At 33.9% G+C, this 17,601-nt stretch overlaps 1 long non-coding RNA gene across 1 annotated transcript in view; it reads right to left on the bottom strand.

Moving 5' to 3' along the window:
- Positions 1–7,470: 7,470 nt before the first annotated feature.
- Positions 7,471–17,601, bottom strand: part of LOC136825663 (uncharacterized) — a 232,459-nt gene continuing 222,328 nt past the window's right edge. Inside the window, exon 5 of the long non-coding RNA XR_010849393.1 lies at positions 7,471–7,546. This is a non-coding gene — a long non-coding RNA (uncharacterized lncRNA). The remainder of the gene's footprint in view (positions 7,547–17,601) is intronic.

Raw genomic sequence — 17,601 nt, 5'->3', positions numbered from 1 at the left:
TATGTGTTTTAGTTTATGGTGTCTAATTTTCCCTACATAGATTATATAAATTCATATATATATATATATATATATATATATATATATATATATATATATATATATATATATATATATATATATATATATAGTATATATATATATATATATATATATATATATATATATATATATATATATATATATTTTGTGTGTGTCTCTAAGTATCTATATATGTATGTATACAAAAACCGAGACCTACAAATGTGACACTTTATGAAAAGCGACTGCAATAGTCCCCGTCATCCACTGAGCATTTGAGTGGATAGTCGACACGTTAAGGAAAACTCTACGTAAGTGAAATCAAACCTTGAGAAGCTAGTAAATATTTTTCCTCGTGAGTTACATCACTATTCTGTGGAGGTAAAGGAAAATAGACGAGAATGCCACCTTCATATTCTCCAAAGAGAAGCCAAAGAAGATAAGACCTTCTTCTTCAAAACAGACAGGAGTAAAACGTTCTATTCTTCCGTCCCAGACCGTCGAGACAAAACAAAAATAACCTCCTTTTTTTTTTTAGCCGTTCTTCTGTCGCGACAAAACTATTACTTTGCTTCTCCTCGGTATTTTAACTTTCATTCTGACATATCCGTTATATTCTATCACTTTGACCAAAATAGCAGTGTAACTGTATGCAAGAATTACCTTAAAAGATATACTCTTAAAAGATATACTCTATGTGCGTCATGATTCCTTGAAAATAAATATAAGTCCTGTTAGCTTACAAAAAAAGTTGTTAAAAGTTTTCCACCATTTTGGTACGTAGGGGTAGAGTAGTCTAGTACCTACAGAAGCTGTTAAATGTTTCTCTCTCCAGAATTAGTATGGAATTTTAACAAGCTCGAAAGTAATGTCTAATGTTAAGATTTACAAAAGCATGATTAAGGCTTCACACTGATAACGAAAATCACGTGAGGAAAATATGATAAAGAAAAGTTGCTTTTGCCCTTTGAGCTTTTGGTAATGACAATCAATTTATGACTGCAATTTTTTGAACCATAATGCATGCTTTAACTGATCTCCAGTTTTTTCTTTTGCAATGATTTATATTTTAGCAGTCTGGAGAACGTTCACTTTTATTTTAGCAGTCCGAAAAAACTAAGTCGTAGCTACATTACACTGGGATAAGTCATCGATAATCTACAAGGTCAACGACCATCGGCAAAGGAATCTGCTGGAGACGGTGTTTATTGAAGCCACGTGCACCAGGAATGTTAATCTCCACCCTGGATTATCCCTTGATCCTTTGTCCTTGTCTTTTTTGTTTAAAGAACATGCTGCCCATATTAACAAACTGTAACACCGCCCCCATTCTGCTTTTGTATATAAAGCTCTGTCAACTTCTTTTGTATTCAGTGTGAACTTGAAAATGTAGAATAAACTACAAAAGTATTTGTTAAAATCACAGTTTTCACTCTCCTTCTTACGTGGATTCTGTGATATTCTCAAGCACGCATTCCTTCGTGCTGCATTAGATATATATATGTATATATATACATGTGTATATCTAAAATATATATATATATATATATATATATATATATATATATATATATATATTATATATATATATAATTATAAAAGGCAGGAGATAAATAAAAAACCATACGCTATTGCCATTTCGACAGAAATCTAATTCATTAGACGAAATACAAAATGAAACGATTTTACAAAGAATTTCAAGAAAATAGTTGGTTTCGTGCTGTCAACTGACTTTTCAAAAGTGAATTGAAAAAGGTCGAAAATCCTTTTTTCTTTCACCCTTTTCACTTCTGCATTCCCTCGACAAGTAAAGAGGAACAGTGGGGAGCAAAGCTTCAGTCTCCCCTGGAAGTTCGGCATTCCCAAAGGGTCGATTAAATTCCCAATAGCAGGTCCAGGATTGCTTTCCCTACTTTGCTGAAGACAGTGAGACATTTCACTCTCCTTCAATCATCAGTATCTTCCGTAGTTTGGGAGTTTTTGTTTTCAAGAATAATTTTCGATTCGACAGTATACTCGTTCCGAAAATGAAAGCGTATCTCGAAAGACGATTTTAGTGTTATGTCTGTTAATTCATAAGAGGAATAATAAAGAAGACTTTTTAAAATTCTGTTCATGAGAATAACCATCTCCAGTATCTCTTGAAGAATCCTGCTCCTAAGATCCCAGAAAAGCACAAGAGAGCCTCACAACGACAGCAGTATCACCAAAGAATAAATGCATATTCTATATTTTTCATTTTTTTTTATTATTCAGCAAAAAATCAGCAGGCATGTGGTAGAAATTATTTCTTATAACACATAAACTGCATGTGCAGTTCGGTTCGGCAGCTTCAACTATTTCTCTCCATTTGCAGAAGAGAGAATTGACTTAACAACCTCTTCAAACATCTGCCCTTCACATGTTCACCTTATGGTTGTGTACGATCCAGAAACTAATGATTCTATAATGTTTAAAGCCGTTTGCCAACATCTTTTCCCCCAGGTCTCATTATAACGTCACAGATATACATATGCTCCAATAGTGACTGAAAAAGAATTTCAGTAAATGAAATTGTTGACTACAAGAGAGTCTAACTTACGTATTTATTGATCATAAAAGAATAAGTGAATCACTTTAGTTTTCTGTGGATCTGTCTCACTGACAAGAAAATAATCTTGGATCCCACGCCTACGCCCTACCAACATTTTCACAGGCCCTAACAGTGGGGCCTACGGTCCCCGCTGAGAATCAGTGGCTTGTGGCAAATTAATAAGAAACAAAATCGTAGACTTTAGGTGCCCTTAACCTTAGCCAGAGGTTCAAGGAAACCACTGAGGGTTGTGCAAAACGTTTGAAAGGTGATGTTGGTTTGTTGGTTGCTCAAACCGTATCATCAGCAGGTCTCTGATCTAGTGGAAGTCCAGATGTGTTTAATAAAATTTTCCAACATTTGCCAGGCTTGCTCTCCACTGACAGCCACTGACTTTATATGAATGGAGGCAAAGTAAAAGGAATGAAGGGGGTTGCAGCTAGGGACCTAAGGAACGCTGCAATGAACCTTATGGTGGAGCAGATAAGCAATACAATCGTTCATTTGATTATACAAGCACGAAATTTGGCAGAAATACTCATTGGGGGTAGACTTTAAGAAAAAAAGTGCTAGCCACCTGAAATTTCCTTAAGTGGCCATTTTCCAAGATGGCCGCCATATGACGATTATCGTGAAAGAATGCCAATATATTTTTGTATAAATAGCCAAAGTTCAATCATTGTTGGGATAAATTAGGGGGTTCTTTACCATAAAATGGCAGACTTTACTTGGGAGAACAGTCCTTGCCATTCAGGAATCCAATTTGTCTGCCATTTTCCAAGATGGCCGCCAGGTAAGCCTAGTATGCAAAATAATCTAACCTTAGTATTTCTACATATTTGTCCATATAACTTGATTTCTAATAGTATTTATAGCTATTTGTTTAGAGATATAATTAAAATATATATATATATATATATATATATATATATATATATATATATATATATATATAGAGACAAATATACTAACTCATTATGAACTGTGTTCAAACTTGATAATTATGATTATAAGTATATTAGCATCACTCCAGTGTTTCCGTTTCCTTCGTGGATTTTATCTTTATTTATATATTCATCACGTTCCATATTTTCGTGATTCAGTTATACATATACATATATATATAAATATATATAAATACAGTATGTATATATATATATATATATATATATATATATATATATATATATATATATATATATATATATATTTATATGTAATAGTATACAAATGTTCCCGGCTTTTTCTGCAGGTGAAACAAACTAATTTTCTGGGAGATAACGATTTGCATACAATCACCGATTTTGGGTTTACACCTAGAGAAAAAAATACCTCTCAGGCAACCGTGTGCAAGATGTTAAATCCCCGCCCCCAATTGGTGCATCTTCCTTTAACTCCTTCCCAAACAACATGAGGCCCCAAACCCACCCCAACCAGATTCGGCCACTCGCTCTCTGACTTCATTAAATGCACCTGTCTTGAAAGCAGCCGTGTGTATATTTGCAATATCGTTTCCTCCATAAAACAACCTTCTTATCGTCTACTTTGCACAGTTCTCCAAACTTTTGTAGAGGAGGGTAAAAGTAAAATATATAATTAGCACTAAACTGATACAGAACTATTTGAGACGCCGGTTAGCTTTGTTTATAAAAAGGTAAAAATTAAGGTAAAGAATCCTTCTTGTACTAGTAATCTATGAAACCAAAATCTCTCTCTCTCTCTCTCTCTCTCTCTCTCTCTCTCTCTCTCTCTCTCTCTATATATATATATATATATATATATATATATATATATATATATATATATATATATAAAAACACACATCATATATACAGAGTATATATATATATATATATATATATATATATATATATATATATATATATATATATATATACATACATACATATATATCATACACGGAAAAGATAAACTGAAGATGAAGCAATAAATTATGTTTCCATTTCAAACATTGTCATCAGCGTTAGATGCAGAGTGCGCCAAGCTTCAAAGGTAAAATGATTTGCCGATATCTCATCTTGCAACTTAATTAACAAATGAATATAATTCACCAGGAACTTAATTAGGTTTACTTTGTCTTTCCCCTCTGCAATGGTTTAATATGCACAAAACATGTTAAAAAAAAGCTATATTTTCTTTTCTTTTAAACAATTACAATTTTTTCCATATCACGTGCCCGCTGTAAATTTCTGTGTACTTCTGTGTATCTGCTAAAACCTAATAATCCCATTTTAAATATATATAATTACAAACTAAAATTTTCAGCAATTAGGCAATTAGGTGAGGCATTTATTTCAGTCTTCTAATTTATCCGTGATACATCATTCAGCTTCTCACAAACGAGCGAAAATTGATTCAGATCATGCACCAATCAAGCAATGCTGCGATCTAACCACCTGTACAATGAATGATTGTAACAAGTATATTACTGTAAACTGACATTTATGCTATTAGTTTCATCGGGAACTGTAATGGGACAAGGTCATTTATTAGTTACACAAACTCACCTTCGGGCATTAAATCAGATATCTCGCTTAATCAACGAAACATAGAGAATGAGAAAGGATGCGCTTATATCTGAACACGTATTCGTTATTTGGTATGTATATCGTGCCAACATCGCAAGGACGTAGGTTTTGGACATTGCAATTTCTTTTAATGCTTCCATTATTCAACATAAGTAGCAGCATCTTGAAAATTGTAAGTCTGATTTAAAGTCTGTATTACCGTGATATTAATTTTCTCTTTTGGTAAGGAGTTATGATGAATTTAATACTTTTACATATACTTGGAGCAAAGAAAAGACTTCACTTACTATTGGTACCTTGACCACGAAAACATTTACTCTTTTGGAAAAAATCAGGGGTCTTCATGTCATTCTAATAGATTACTTTTGTGTAGTGGGTTAATGTGGCTTTTCATTGGCAACATTCTCTTCCAAAGTCACACCAGAGGGTGGAAGGGGCCCTTTAGCCTTGGTAGGCAACCATTTCAAGATGTTACTTTGAATATACACCTTGTTCTCCAACCCTGGAATGTACCATAGCAATTGTACAATGGTCTTCAGTGGTCCTGGGTTTGTATGGAATGGAATATAAAATTTAGGCCAAAGGCCAAGCGCTAGGACCTATGAGATAGTTCAGCGCTGAAGAGGAAACTGGGAGTAAAATGCTTTGAAGGAGGAAAACCTCGCAGTTGCACCATGGCTTATCTGTTCTTCCTGTGCCCTGGGTGCAGAAAAACTCATCTTCAAGCCACTATATATGTATGTGATATCCAGAGGATTCTTGGCTAATAGTCAATAAGCAAATAGAAAGCAGATGAGTACCTGAGTGTAGAGTAATTCAAATAGATTTAAGTGCTGTTTTCGATTTATTTAAACATAAGGCACTTATTTTTAAACTTCAGAATCTTCGAGTGGGTGGATATGCTTTAGGCATGCTACAAGATTTCCTTACAGGTAGGCATCAGCTAGTTGCTGTTGATGGGATCCACAGTGAACCTAGACCTATCGTGTCTGGTGTTCCACAAGATAGAGCTGTTTAGATATTCGTTACAGAATATCAGAATACTATGTTCACATTCACATAATGAGGCCATAGGTCTTCAATGCAAATGATTACAGAACAAGTCCAGTCGCTAACGAGACAAGTCGGCGAAGCAGATTAAATATTAATGACTAAATCTGCAGGTTCCATTTGTTATGAGATAGAGCTATTCGTGCGCTTTGGATACTAGTTCCAAGTTGACTAAAACCAATAATGTTAAGAGACTGTAAAATAATGAAAAAAGAGTCATGGCCGATTTACGGCTTATAATCATTATCTAAACTTAAATTATCAATTACTGACTTTCTTTTGGAATGGGATATGCATTTCTGTGTTAACTAGTGTAAATTTATTGAGATAGTTGAGCAGAGGGTTGCCCTGGAAAGAAAAAGACTGTAATTCAGATACGAATAAAGTCTTGCATAGAACTAATGCTCACTGTATTTCTAGCCATGAGTACTTACGTAATATCCACCTTTAAGGTGACACGCTCTGTGCGCGATTACCATGTGCATCAAACTGTGCGAGTGAACCGTCCTAGGTATTATGCTCGTGGATGAGAACCTCTCAATTGCTTTATTCTTCGTGGCTTTGTGTTCCTCAGAACCTGATAGTGTCACCTTAGTCTGTCTCAACAATATTTCGCCATGAGGTGAATCATTTGCTTTTACGGTAGTCAAAATAATAAAAAAAAAAAGTCCGCTGGCATTTTGTGAATTAATGTCCATAAAGACTGGGTGGATTAGAATGTGTCAGTACGTGTTTCCCGACGAGTTCAGTTCCCAAATCTAAGATACCTGGGTAGCGAGCACCTACTCTGCACGACAATAAATAAATAAATAAATAAATAAATAAATAAATAAATAAATAAATAAATAAATTAAAAAAAAAAAAAACATATATGAGACGCAATAAAATTAAGAAGGGCAAAGGAAATAAGCTGTTCCACACATACACCTATAACGCCTCTAAAATCTGGCCATGCTTCCCCATAACAAGTGGGCAGTTGTATGCAACAACAAATCTTAGTTCCCTAGAAAATAAGCGGTAGCCTCTTTGTTATTAATACCTCTGTGTACGTACAAACTCGCTCGCTTTCTCTCTCTCTCTCTCTCTACACACACACACACACAAAAAGTATATATATATATATATATATATATATATATATATATATATATATATATATATATATATATATATATATATATAATAAATAAATTCCCCTTTGATCACAACCCACTCCCAGTAACATCGACACTTAGGAACAGAAGATAAAATAAAGGTGAACGAACCCATATTACCTACTTACCTGGGTAAGCGAAGCGCCTTTTTCCAACCGCGATGATACTCTGGCGATCGGGAAGCCTTTTGAGAAGCTGCGCTGGAGGATGAAAAAATAAACAGAATGAGTTTCCCTCGAAGGAGATGAAGATTTCATACATAAACATAAACAAAGAGGTTTTACTTATGTGGTGAGAGAGAGAGAGAGAGAGAGAGAGAGAGAGAGAGAGAGAGAGAGAGAGAGAGAGAGAGAGAGAGTCTCATTTTTTGGTAAACCCACAAAAGACCCTTTCAAGGTTCAAGAAAACAAAAAAGGATAAAGATGTAAATGTTTTCCTTTGCTAACAATAGGTTTTGAAACAAGTTTGGTTTTTTATTATATTGCTTAAACAAATTTGTTTTTTAATTATATTGCTTAAACAAATTTGTTCTTTAATTTTATTGCTTTATCTTATTTTAATAATGTGCGCAAATGGATATAGATCAAGTAAGTATCAGATATATGGAATGCCAAACGGCACTGTCATGGACAGACTGTGTGCAAGACAGAGCTGGATGGTGCAGTTAATTTCAGGATATGTTCGACTTACTGTCGATTCCCTCTGTATGTATGTATGTATGTATGTATGTATGTATGTATGTATGTATGTATATATATATATATATGTATATATACGTGTATATATATATATGTAGGTATATATGTATATGTATATACAGTATATATATATATATATATATATATATATATATATATATATATATATATATATATATATCTATATATATATTTACATACATGGACAAGTTGGCTGAATATCACTATATCTAAACCGAAAACCAGATTCGAGTCCTGGCTGGCCAGATGCGCATATCAGTTGTTGGTTGTAAGTTATTTCCAAGGTATAGCGAATTCGACGTGTTATTTCTGGCCTAATGCTTGTAGATATTACATACACACACACACACACACACACACATATATATATATATATATATACATATATATATTATATATATATATATATATATATATATATATATATATATATATATATATATATATATATTCAATTAATTAATTAATTTATTTAAAGGTGCCACAGTATAAACTGTAATATTAGGCCGTGAACCATAGGGTACCAGCTTTTGAGGCAAATTAATCTCAATATAGAAGCGCAATGCTTTTATTTCAGTGATTCTGAACTTGATCGTTCAATCTCCTGAATAATTCGTGTGAAAGTGATGAGTCAGTTAATACACGAAAAAAAATATTTGTTTGAAATGTACAAATGACCATTTCGAATGTCCTTCTAATTTATGATTCAAGAGATGCAATTTGCACTTTATAACCAAGTTAGTTTTATACAACTTGAAATAGACGACTGCGATACATAGACTTATTTGAAGAATTTAACTATTTTTTTATGTAACTGAACTGCATGAAACATAACAGGGCCTATAATACTATTATAGGAGATCCTTAAAGGAATTCGATTTGTAAATACAATACATTGAGCATAACCATTCGATGATCTATGCAATAACTGAATAAAGTCCAGACGATGGATATCGTATTCGGGTGAGGAACTGCAATAACAAAACATATATACCTCATAATATTCTTCCTCGTTTATTTAGTGTCTGTTGCATAACTTTTAGAACATATGTCCATCTTCACGCTCTGTCAAAATTGAGAAAGTATATTTATTGCCACTCAAAGTTTTGGAAAAAAAAAAAGAAGATCATTAAACGATTTGTCATCAACTGCTAAATTTGATAAAAAAAAATTAAATTTCAACACTTTCCTCCAGAAGAACGACATCCAGAGTTTTGTGTAGTATGTTGGATTTCAGCTGATCTATATAAAAAGTCTCTATTAACTGGAGTTCACTCTCACATCTAACTTTGCATGAAATACTATAATCAAAATTATTAAAACGGCAGCAAGCAAAGTATATCAATCTGATAGCTCAAAAAATTGAGTGAACCCCAAGAGGTAAAAGATTTAATAGGGTTAATTGAAGTATTTGAACCGAGAGCTATTAACTGAATATTAATCTGAATTCCTCTTCCACACACGTTGAGACGGCATTCACTACAATATAAAAGGGGGTTTTGCGTATTTTCCCTGTAATGTGTTAATTGCAAGGTTCACAGATGCAGTTCCATGCGTTATCACGAGAGCATTTTTCCCCATTTTATTTCCTTAAAGCCAATAGTTATGTGATACGGCCGATAAAGAAACAGTCCGTACCTATCCTGTCATTGGGTTTGGCGTGCCAACGATGAGCAAATTACGGCTTCCTGGCGCCCTTTTTCCACTGTCTATGTCAGCATAATAATAATAATAATAATAATAATAATAATAATAATAATAATAATAATAATAATAATAATAATACTGACAGAAATTCCTTCACGAATACTTACGAACTGAATAATAATAATAATAACAATAATAATAATAATAATAATAATAATAATAACAACAACAATAATAATAATAATAATAATAATAATAATAATAATAATAATAATAATAATAAAATAGTTCCTCCATTAAAATGCTGTGACTATTGAAGTTAACCAGAAAAAAAAATTACGGGACACATTTATTTGCCGATTGCTGTATTGATGAATGATACATTTTACACTGTTTTTAATTTCTGTCCTCCTCACTTTTCCGTTTTCCGAAGCTACCTATGTGCAGAGGTCATCAGTTGGAAGCAGAATCAATTCCATCAGCTGGAGGGAATTTCAGATTGTTTTCCATTTCCTGGTAAGAGGAAGTTGTTGGTATTTTTTCATTTGACAAATGTTTTTTTTCTTTTGCTTTCATGGTGAGGCCACACTGCGATTCCCATTCAGAATCAGTCTGGTTCAATTTTGATAGAATATAGTTCTCTGAAATTCAAGAACCGACTTATTACCTGTGATGTTATTACAGGCCAAAAACCGTTAGTACTTCAATTTTTTGGTGAATGCATTCATCGATTTCGGAGTGTTACCCACTGAAAACCATGACTCTGATATTGAGAATAAAGTGAAAAGTTCTCCCACTGTAGCAATGCCATAAAAGTATGATATCACAAAGAATAACTTGAGTATATCTGGCGAACTGGGACGAAATCAATTACAAAAATGCATTGATAAGCGTACATATGAGGTTGGTTTATGTACATGAATATGCACAATAGTTGGTAAATTATTTCTGACATGGCGTTTTTTATACTTTCACTATCAAACCGCTACTATCCCATTACTGACGAATTCAATAATGCCAAGAGAATAACTGACACCCAAACTCGGTTCATGTTTGCAAGGTAAGTGATTTGTTCCTGGCTTGCTGCCGACCAGTCCACCCAGTTGTCAATTGGTTGTAATGTGTGTTGGGATTCAGAAAAAAAAAAATGTATAGGACCAGCACCCTTATCCCTAGAGGACTGGAAACCCAAAAGCTGCAGCCTTCTAGCGCTACGTCCTCAGCGGGGTCGTGTGATCTGGGGGCGTTGGCAAATAAAAACCCGGAACTGCCATGGGGTGGGTTGTCTTGCTAGCACTGTCCTCCCTGACTCATCTAAATATGAAAAGAATGATGCTTTACAACTCTGAAAGATTCTTAATTAGTAAGATATTCCGGATATGTTTCATAAATTATTCATTTTATATTATTTTTATGAACTGCCTTTTTACTTATTCATTTTGGTGTCTAACATTTTATGAATAAGAACAATGAATCTGGATTTTTAATTCAAAAAAGCACCTAATAATTTAGTAACATTCACGAGTTTGTATTGTAATAATTATAGCCAGAAAATTCATTTAGAAACAAAGAAATCTAGGTATACCTTTTCCTATGACCCAATTGCACTTGCAAAACTGATAGGCGATTCGAGAATGTTTCATGCGCCATTTCTTCGACATTAAGTTGATTGCACATTCAGCTTAGAGGCAGGAAACGAGGGCACGAATCCTTATTTTATTGCTCTTAGACTACGAGTCTGTTGCAGGATCGACACTTCTCTTAGATGCAAAAATAAGAAAGCTAATCCGTTGAAAATATCCTACGGATTTAGTTCGGAATGATTACGCCCCGTTTATTCTCCGTAACTACCTCCTTGAAATGACAAATCTGATCTCCTCTTTGGTCTTTCGAAAATTTAATGACAGATTTAGTGGTTGCTTTATACTGATATGTAGTTTATTATTTTGTTTATATTTTACCGATAGATTTTAGTGTATGAAATCATAAATTTAGATTAATGGAACAAAAGTAACACTGAATATACATTGTATTGATTTCTATAGTATTTTACAATATAGACGGTATTACCGCACGTAAATGAGGATTTAAGCTACTTTCATAAGGCTCTGTACCCTTCTCTGGGATGTTTTTGTTTTTGACATAGATGTTGGAATAATGCAGGAATTACAAAAGATGATCAGATTCATCCAGTCATTCTTCGCAGCTGGGTTCCTTCAATTTCGATGAGCCTTGAATATCTCACGGGAAAAATTAAATTTAAAGGCACTCTTCATACATGGGTATATTTCTGCCTCCCTCCCCTCACTTCAGCTGGAATTTCCTGAATACCCAACAGGTATCGACTGAATAATCATTGCTCAAGACGCTGCAAGTCTTCCACGGAGTCTTACTTGAAGAGATTTGGTAGGGTTCCTTCAGCTAAAATGATTTTGGCCTCAGGCATGGTTGACCACATATGGAGTGGCAGTGGCTCGGATTGAAAGATCTTACGGGATAAGGAGAGTTTTCAGAATAATAACAATAACAATACAACAAATATTTCTCCATAGCTAATATTTACACTGTTGATTAGCGCGGCGATGGTTAATGGAGCTCTTCTGAGGAAGGAACTTGAGAAATAAAAATTGCTAGACTTTACCTGCAAGGCTACTTTGTTTTAAAATTGAACCTTTTCTAACACTGAAACATAAAGTAAACTGTAATCAACACATTTACTTTTATTCTTATTCTTATTACATGCTTTTATTTAACCTGACTTCTGCGCCTGTCTATCTGTTCGCTACAGTCATAAATCGGTTACAAATTCTGTCAAAACTAAAAGGTATAAAGTAAATAAAAATATAAACAATTTTAAACAACGCTTTTATTAAAATGCACTAAAAAGTGAAAAATAAATCTTTTGAGACCAGGATTTTCTTACAAAAATAGAAGCGTGGGCGCCAAACATAAAAGGAAATGTTACGAGAATTGAAAAAATATATATATTTCTTTTCTTGCAGCGATTCTTTCCACGTTTGGCGCCCACGCTTTTCTTTTTGTAAGAAAATCCTGGTTTCTCAAAAGATTTATTTTTCACTTTTTAGTGCTTTTTAATAAAAGCGTGTTTTAAAAAAAATTTTTTCATATATATTTTTTTATTTCAAGTGGTGTTTAGAAGCCGTAACACGTTCCCACCTGACGGACTATATGCACTGCTCCTGAGTAAGGGTCTGGCCACATCCCAAAATCGGCAACCCTAAATGTGACGTGTGTACCCTAGAGTGTTACCTTCATGATTTTTTCGATGTTTAAAGTAAGATTTTATTGAAGGAAGAATAGTGCATGAGCGCCGAAGGTTAGAGTTGGGGAAATTGCTCCATTACGGCAGTCCTCGACCTGTACGTTTCTCACGTTATGAAATTATCTCATTGTTTTCATTCCCTTTCATCATTTAATTGCTTGATGACGCGAAATGTTCTCGACTGATATATATATCACGGTCAATTAAACCTTCTAAAATGGGCTATTTCCAGTTCGTATATCACACTTATTGTTATTGCTGTAATTCGTCATATTTTACTCGTTAATTTGGTTCTTTACGGAGGTCTGGAGATAAAATAAAAAAAATTCTTCTAATGGCAAAAAGCTTTCCCAAAGAAATAAGCAACTATAGCGTGAGGTACAAGGCGACAGAACACTCTTTCCTTAAATTTTGGAGCCTAAAGTGGAAAAGAATGTCTCCCTTCTCCTTTCTTCGTCCCTTTTTCGCCTAAAATCCCCTGGGCGGCAGCGCATGAGACACAATGTGTTTTCCATTAGACAGGCAGTCGAGTGTTCATCCAGAGACAAAGAAATGAAAACGTTTTATGCAAATTCTCTTTTGTGCTTTGTTCCTGTCCACCTTAAGATCTGAGTTTGCTTGAGTTTAAAGCAATGTTGTCACTCTTGTCGCTGCTCGAAGTGGATCATAAACCCTAATATCTAGTTGTAGTCGTAGCGTGTCATTCACAAGACACCGAGATTTGTAGATTTATAGGCACTGGATTATATCTTGTTATCCGAGGGTTTTTTTTTTTTGTCAAGGATTACCAAACAAATATTGCAAAAGATATGTTTGTTTTATGAAGGCAACACGTCATGATGTACAGGCTGAAGACTATTTTAAAGACAATTCAGTCTCAGCCTGAAGACTACTTCAAAGATAATTCAGTCTCAAACTTGACAAAATAATCCAGCAAAAGCAACACAAACGAAAGATGGAAAATTTATCTAAAATGCTAGGTAGAATTTTGTCCTCTTCTCACAAAATTAAAGAAAACAATGCGAAGGTCGATTCTGCTTTGAACAAGACATGAATTGCCACACAAACAAGCCATAAACCACCTAGACAGTCTGATTGTTCCTTTTAAAAAGACAACAAATTAACGCGTAAATTAGCTGACTGACATATTTTGTCTTTATAGTAACATTTAGATTTACTTTATTCGTCCTTCCCTTCCTAGCCATTTCGACTTTAACTTTTTTCTTTTTTTAGCAGCATTTGAAATTTCTTGCAACTGTAGAGATAAGTGATAAATACTAGATACTGTATAGTTATTAAAATATGTAACTCATAAAGAATAATTACGGATTCTCATCATTAAAAATCTTATTAACATATACGTGATTAGTCCCATGTCTTATATATAAATACACACACATACATATACACAATATATATATATATATATATATATATATATATATATATATATATATATATATATATATATATATATATATATATATATATATATATATCATGGAACGATTCGCCTAAATGTAAAATTTTTTTTCTCAGACTTCTATAACACTCTTCTTGAAAACACTGACATTAAACTGATATTTATTTTATGCATGTATATGTGGATGTGTGTAAGAGATATATATTATATATATATATATATATATATATATATATATATATATATATATATATATATACATACATACATACATATATAAAAGAAACATTAGTTTGATGCTAATCCTTTCAACAAAAGTGTGATGGGAGAAGTCTGAGAATTTTTTATTTTTTTATTTAGGCGAATCGTTGGGGATGAGAAAGTGAGACGTACCTAGAGAAACGCTGATGATGGTAAAGTGAAATTGGAGAAACTACCAACAATGTCGGTAAGTATTAGCAAAACGAGAAATGGGAGCAGAAGTTTACAGAAGTGAATAGAAGCCAGCAATAAGGAATATTGACTGTTAGTATGGATGGTGTAGCATGAATGCCGTGGGTTTTTATGGGTATTCGAGTTTCTACAATAGGAAAAAAAAAAATTGAACTATAGAAGGGGCTGTCTTGCCAACTCTTCTCTTATATTAGAGAAGAAGAAGAAGAAGATAGAGCACTGACCGTTTGGAATGCGACTCGACCGTCCTTTCAATCTCGAGAGAAAACTCATGAAAAAATAGAAGATCCGAAAAAGATACCAGGAAAGGGTTCGAAAAAAATAAATGATGCAAAAAACAGAGATTGTGTGGGAGACCGTTTCATTCTATTTCTTTCGTCTCTTATTCCTGGAAGAGCAAAGGTCCTTTGACTAACAGGGACTTGAGCGAAAGGAATCGCTCTCTGTGCGTGTCGAAAGGATGGTGTGCAATCTCTCTCGCTGTTGGATGAAACTGACTTTGCGATGTAAAACAAAATACCTGGACGTTTCGACGACGAAAAAAGCGAAGCTGGAAACAGACGGCAATTTGGAACGGTCAGTTTATTGCAAATAAGTTTTATTCGTCTCTTGATATAGTCTTTTTTTTTATTCTTTCATCAAAGAATAATTGCCTTAGCAAAATATAAAAAAGAAAATTGTACATTAGTCTGAAATAAATGTGTCATTTTAAACAATTCGTGAATATAATGTAAGTGGTAGGAACAGGCTGGTGTTATTATCTAGGAAATATCAGTTATAATTGATGAAATATAAAATAAGAGAATTAAAAAAATAAAATTATAGCTCTTGTTACTACATACAATGTACAATGCTGAAGGGGTAACAACGATTGCAGTTACTGTCGTAAAACAATAAATAATAAATACGGGATCAAGAAAAACAAGTAAAATTATAAACACAAAATCAAGTAAAATACAAACGCAGGTAAAAAAAAAAAGGGTAACACAAGGATTTGATATGCAAATCAATACAAACGAATATGGTATTTGAAATAAGCATTACAGCAACAACAGCCTAGAGGCATTAGGTAGGCTGCTCAAAGGGAAATCAAAGATATACGGTAAAGAAATTACTATTTTCGTTCATGCCTGTTTTTGAAACCCCTTACCACTGAGATCACAAAAACCAGTCGAATAAGTTCCATATTCCGTAAGTAGAACAGATCATAGCTGTATCTATTTAGTGAAAAAACTGAACTTCCATTTCACAAAAGATTACCTCGAAGATGATAGTCCAGCCGAGGTCTCAACAGATGCAATGTCAATGGAAAACCAAGTGATATGAAGCATATCGCTTTGATGCCATTTGTTTTGTACGTATGGAAAGCAGTGTGAGCAATATTGGGCTACCGCAGAAAAATAACATAACGCTAAAGCTATTAGAAAAAAATCCCTACATCGAAGAACTATATTATATTCTATTTTGGGAAAAGTATAGTTGACGATAGGCTGATATGTAATGTCTTGATTTCATTACAGTTCAGCATCGTGTGCATGAACGACATGATCTGCTCTGTGCGTCTGTAAGCCTGGAGTTTACTTCAACATTCTTTAGGTGGTGATAGTAGCTGCAATACGAGTTGCTTCTTTTGAATACAGACCACACTGTTTTCACAGCAAAATAGAAAAATCTTCCTGCCTGCAAAATACGTAAGCATCAAATGCCCCACATTAGCATAGTGGTCTCATTAAAACCCCAACTTTTATCAGCCTGGAATATCGTGGTTGTCTTGTAATAACTACTACATTTACCTTTGATTGGACAAAGTGGTATATTATTCCTGCTCACCAGAGATTGTTTGTTTCTTTTGACACAGAAGAAAATTTTCGCTCGAATATTCATTGTTTTATAAAAAAAAGAGTTTTCATTAACATTAGTACACAATTTACCCAAACACGGAAAACGAAACAAGCACTGAACATCAACGCTTTTGGAAAAGTAGACAAAAAGAACTCTAATCTCCATTCGAGAGACCACGAATTACAAAACAGTTTACAATTCTTGGAAAAGCTTTGGCGCTTCTTTCCTGGGAAAAATTCAAAATCATGGGACTGAGCTGATAAAATGCGAGACAGATAAACAGACATGTTCGAAATGTCTTTGTAAAGGATGAATTCAAGGCTACCATTGATTTTTGATCTCCAGGATAATGCATTATGGAGAAATCTATTTCCTCTGCCTGTGCTAAAAAAAAAAAAAACCGAAAACGTAGGCGTTTCCGACTGCGATTCAGCCGAGCGTTTTTCCATGGCTCTCGAATCCTCGTGCCTGACGTCGCACTTGAAAACTTGACGAAATATGGGATGATGATTTGGAGTCTCTTGCAAAGAGAGTGCTCGGAAAAACGTTTCCAGAGCTTAAACAGTATTCAGATGAAATTCAATCTGGAAAATTCGTATAAGTTTAGGGAACAGAAATAAATCGCTAACAGATTTCACGTCGAAACTCTCTTCGTCTACACCAAGGGTGGGGATAAAGTATTCTGATATAATTTCGTTCGCAAGCAGTAAAGGCGTGGAAAGCAACGTCGAGGCTAAAGCCAAATCTTCAACTGCCAAAAAGATACAAAGAAAATGAATAAGTTTCTTACTGGTCATTTTCCTAAGATCTTATCGTCTCGGTCCACTCCCCTGGAAGCAAGATACCGGACCTGCATGATCAGTAGTATTTCAGAATTACTATAAACAG

The sequence above is a fragment of the Macrobrachium rosenbergii genome, chromosome 39 (assembly GCF_040412425.1).
Source record: "Macrobrachium rosenbergii isolate ZJJX-2024 chromosome 39, ASM4041242v1, whole genome shotgun sequence".
Lineage (NCBI taxonomy): Eukaryota > Metazoa > Arthropoda > Malacostraca > Decapoda > Palaemonidae > Macrobrachium > Macrobrachium rosenbergii.
The sequence above is the reverse complement of the archived record's forward strand: the minus strand, read 5'-3'. Positions and strand labels throughout refer to the sequence as shown.